This window comes from Cervus canadensis, chromosome 4 (genome assembly GCF_019320065.1).
Source record: "Cervus canadensis isolate Bull #8, Minnesota chromosome 4, ASM1932006v1, whole genome shotgun sequence".
Taxonomy (NCBI): domain Eukaryota; kingdom Metazoa; phylum Chordata; class Mammalia; order Artiodactyla; family Cervidae; genus Cervus; species Cervus canadensis.
Window position 1 is genome coordinate 40,945,869 of NC_057389.1, and position 5,261 is coordinate 40,951,129.

The window sequence follows — 5,261 nt, forward strand, 5'->3', positions numbered from 1 at the left end:
TAAGTCTTAGAATTTTTTTTGCATCCATCTATTGCCCTGGTGTCACTGATCCGTCCTGCTTTAGGTTCACAAGGGGAAGTTAGTTTAGAGACCACACTTTCTCTGTCTCATGGCTTAACCTCTGTAGTGTCACTGCTGTAGTAGTGACATGTAGACTTGGAGTGTCACAAGTCCACTTGAATGCCTTCAGTGATGGTGAACTCACTATTGCACCTAAGGAAGTCCATTCAATCTCAGGGCACTTCTGACACTTAGAAACATTTAAAACAAAGTCCCCGGAATCACACCATCATTTTGACTTACCTCTAAAAGGCCCAGATTTTCTATTATTTTCCATTCACAATTCTGTATCTTTAAAGATGACCATGGTGTCATATCTTAATTCGTGCTTGGGGAATTTAATTTTGGAAACAGGCAAGAGTTCATCAGAGTAAGGGAAGGTGAATAACATGGATGTTCAAACAGGGCCAGTCCCTGGATGATGTGACTGAGGCAGTCCAGATCAGTTTCTATGAGTATATAGTCCATGGGAACTGGCTCCTCAATAAGAACAGGTTTATTTAAACACTTTCAGAGTCAGTAGCATGAGGAACCATGGAGAGAGGCTAAAACAAGCAGTCATTGACTGAATGGAAAGAATGTGCACCTCAGTGAGAGGCCTCTGGCTGGGAAAAAATGTGGAAAGTCAGCTGGGGCTGAAAGAAATTTGCTGAAAATACTTCCTGGTATGTTTGAGGCAGTAGCTACTCATGAAATAGGTGTACAGTCTTTCCAGGTAACCATGCTTTATATTTTGACTCTCTTGACATTACTTTAAGAGAGGGAAAAGGTACCAGTCTTATCACTTGACCACTACAGCCTCTAGATCCCTCCACTGTTAGTTCACACAAATAGAGCGGTTAGTAAAAGCACCCCTCCCATCCGAGCACTTGGAGAACCACCTGCCCAGGGCAGCCAGCCTTCTGCCTTGTCACCCGGTGCCAAGATGAGTGGCAGGGTGGGCCTAATAAGGAAGGAAGGAAGGAAATAATTAGCAGCACACAGGTTGCTTCTTTATTTGGCTTGGCTTTCCCCTCTATGTTAAATTAAATAACTTAATAACCAGCAGGCTAAATTCAGATTTAGAAAACTGGGAATAGGTGGCTGGGGCTATGGATCTAGAATCAGGTACAGGGCCTTAGTGTCCCCATCTGGAAAATGGGATGGGACTAGATGACCTTGTACAGATGGTCAGGTTTTAATATTTTGTGGGTTAATGAGACATCCCATCCTCACTTAACTGGTGCTCCCTACCCACCTTTTGAAACCACCACCAGTAACACCGCTGACTTGGGTCTGGCTAGAAAAGATGACAGCAAATACCATACCCCCTAAACCTAATGTCTCAGCTCAGTGAGTATATTCGTGTTTTGCCAGGAGCCATCTACTATCTTTTCCCAAGTGTGTTTCTGATCCTTGATCAGATTCAGAAACACTGAAATGAATAATCACAGTATTTTACAAATAATAATGTCCTCCATGAGCCTCTAGTAGTAGCTTTCAACCTTAGCTGAACACTGCAATTATCTGGGGAAATTTTATGTTGATTCCTGAGTTCCACCCTTTTAGGAGGTCTCTTGGTAATTGATCTGGGATGTGTGAGCTGGGCATCTGATTTTATTATTTATTTATTTATTTTTAATGCTCCAAGTGGTTGGCGAGAACCACTGCTCTCACTCTGGGGTTCTGAAACTGGGCCCTTCAGACCAGCAACCCGAGCATCTCCTAGAACCTGTTAATGACACGCATTCTCCTCCCCACCTCACACCTACTGACTCAGAAACCTGAGAGGAGCCCAGAGGTCTGTGTTTTAATTTGTTTTAAGTTAAGATGTGCCTTAGAATTTGAGAACTATGGCAGCATATAATTTCTAACAGGAAGGTGGAGATTTTAAGGAAAGACTCTTCTGTAACCAGGGCCCAGTGATGATTGGCATGGCCACAGAGGTGGGGTGGGGGTGGGGTGTTCGTTTCCAGCAGCCAATGGCCAAGGTCCCAGTGGAGTCATCAGCCCTCAGTCAAGCTAGCATCACTTTCTGCTGGATTCTTAGGGTAGCTTCTAACTACACTCACCAACTTCTCTCCTTTCCCTCTCCAATTTGTCCTCCACGCTGTGGCAGAGGAATCTTCCAAATGCAGATGTGAGATTCCTGTGTCCTATTTTCCACTCAAGGGGACTTAGAGGAAACACCCTTAGGCTCGGCCCCAGGCTGCGGTGGGGGACTCAGAGGCCGGGCAGCTGATAGGGAGGAATGAAGACGTGGGAGTGAAGTGGCCTAGACTGACATGGAATGTTGTGTGTCCACTTACAGGTACTCACACCACACTTGGTAAATAATATCTTCGAACTGGATGGCCACAAACTGGAACAAGGCAGCCAGTGTGAGATTCAAAGTTTTAGGGGGCGGAGGGTGGGAGTCACAGGATAAAGAATGAAAACATCCAGAATTCTTACGCTGAGACTCCTTGATCAGAGCAGGCGGTTGGGGTACTGGCTCCTCTTTCCCTCTCTGGGCCATCAGGATGAATTGGTAGCATCTACAAACAACCCCCTAGTATCCACTGTGTGGGTGGCCCAGAAGAGAGAATCGCTTCCCTCCAGAAGCTTAAAACTTTAAATGAGACAAAGCCCACATAGGAAACGCAATAGGCGGGAACCAGTGTCATGTTTCCCTTTCCACAAGGAAAGACTTTAGTGGAGACAGGGCTCTGACAGTTGTTTTTCCATGGTAGGACCACAGTCAGACCTGGAGGATTTAGAGCAGCCTAATTCTGCAACCTGGACCTTGGCCTTTCTAGGCTAAGTGAAAGAGAGAACATCTCATCCTTAGAAGCATTTGCTGTGTTCCAGGGTCTCTACCACATTGAAACATATACATGACCGTGTGTAAAACAGGTAACTAGTGGGAAGTTGCTCTATAACACAGGGAGATAAACCCTTACTCTGTGACAACCTTACAATCAAGAGGGGACATATGTATACTTACAGCTGATTCACCTTGTCCTGCGGCAGAAACCAACACAACATTGTAAAGCAATTATCCTCCAATTAAAAAATGAAGGCAGGGTCACTGGATCCTCACAGCCGCCCAGTGAAACAGGTCTATTATTCTCCAGAAAACAGAAAAACAGAAAGAGCTGAAAGAATTTGCTCATAGTCCTAGCCTGTGACAGAGCTGGTCTGGAACCAGGCCTGAAGGACTCCATGCTCTCACCACTACCCCGTCCTTCACCATGACATCCCTTGTTTAAGACTTCACACATCTAAAACTGAGGCATTGACCGGAGTTGGTCTGAATTAGATTTTAGTTGACTCAGATCACCAGGGCAACCTGAGAGTTATGATGGTTGTCCAGCGCCAACCCCTTTATAGCTCAGTCTCCCCCAGTCCCCATGGTATTTACTCAGAGTCTATTTGCATTTGTGGAGGAAGCTGCTAGTGGAGAAGCTGGCAGGAACCTTAAGGAAGCCAGGTGGGACCCATTGAAATGGGAATGTGTTGAACTAAGTTATGAAGACATGAAACGAGCTGTCAGCAGGCTTAATGAAAGGTTAACAGGAATCCTGCGATGGGTGGCTGGGGAGATTCCGTCTCTCTGAAGAAAACAAAAGGTTGAGAAGTGGGTTCCCTGCCTGGAGGCAAGAGCAGGAGGAAGACACTTGTAACCGAAAGGCTGGGTCTAAGATAGAGTTTCATTTAGATTTCTAAACATGTTACGGTCTCAAGAAAAAAAAGAAATAAAGACATGTGAGTTCTCGGCTCTCTGAGCATCAAAGGCCAGCAAAGGGACATGTTCCTGAATACGATGAAGCTATCACTGCCGTGCAGGATCCTGGGGAGCCTCAGAGATGGCTGCTCCCAAAACAGAAAGTGGGCTCACTATCTAATTGTGCTGTTCGTGTGTACTTCTACCGTGGTAGCTTTATTCATGTTGCATAAGTCATTGGGGGATGGGGAAGCAGGAAAGACCCTTCACATCCTTTGATTGAACTCCCATTTCTTAGTTGCTGAACCTGAGGCCCAGAGAGGAGGAATGGGTTACCAACTGGGCTATACAGAAAGCCAGTGCTAGAACAGAGAGCTAAACCACAAACTCTAGATTTATCTGTATATACTACGTGCTATGCTCACTCATGTCTGACTCTTGCAACCCCATGAACTGTAGCCCGTCAGCCTCCTCTCTATATGGGATTCTCCAGACAAGAATACTAGAGTGGGTTGCCATTTCCTTCTCCAAAGGATCCTCCCGACCCAGGGATCAAACTGTGTCTCCTGAGTCTCCTGCATTAGCAGGCAAATTCTTTACCACTGGGGAGCCCCAGGTGATAGGATAAGAGTATCTATGGCCAAATGATAATCTTCTCAGAATTTTCTAATTCCACTTGGATCTGCTTGATTCTTTACTCTTTTGAAGTCAGATTCTTTAAGTTCTTATTGGGCCTGCAACTCAGATTTCTTTCCCTTATGCTTGTCTTTCCCAGCACACACGTGACTCTGTTGGACTCCCTCCTGTTCCCAGAAAGGAGGAATCGGACACTGAAGTGCAAAGCTTGACTGTTGATTTCTTAGAGCTGCCGCCATTAACTAGAGTGACCAATTTGTCCCAGTTTTAAGACTGAAAATTCTGGTATGCAAGAACCTTACCACCTCGGTGTCGAAGAAACTGGGATGGTTGGGCAGCCCAAGTACATAACTAAATTGGAGATCAAAAGCAACACTCCTCTGACTTCTTTAATATAGTGTCCTTGCACTTGGCTTCACTTCAGGCATTTTTTTTTCTGTGACTTTGCAATTGGACCCAAGGGGAGTTTAATTTTGGAATGGTGGCCCAGACTGTAAAGAATGTGCCTGCAAGGATCCTGTGTCAGGAAGATCCCCTAGAGGAGGGAATGGCTCCCCACTCCAGTGTCCTTGCCTGGAGAAGTCCATGGACAGAGGAGCCTGGCAGGCTATAGTCCATGGGGTCTCAAAGAGTTGGACATGACTGAGTGACTAACCCTTTCACTTCCAGCATTGGAATAGACTACTAAATCTCTATTCTAGACCCTTGTTCTGCAACATGTGGGCCTCAGACAGCTGTTGTCATCACCTGGGAGCTTGTTTGGAATGCAGAATATCAGTGGCACCCCAGACCTTCAGAATCTGCATTTTAACAAGACCTCTGTGTGATTCACATGCACATTAAAGATCGAGAAATACTTGTTGAAAGCACTCATTTTCAA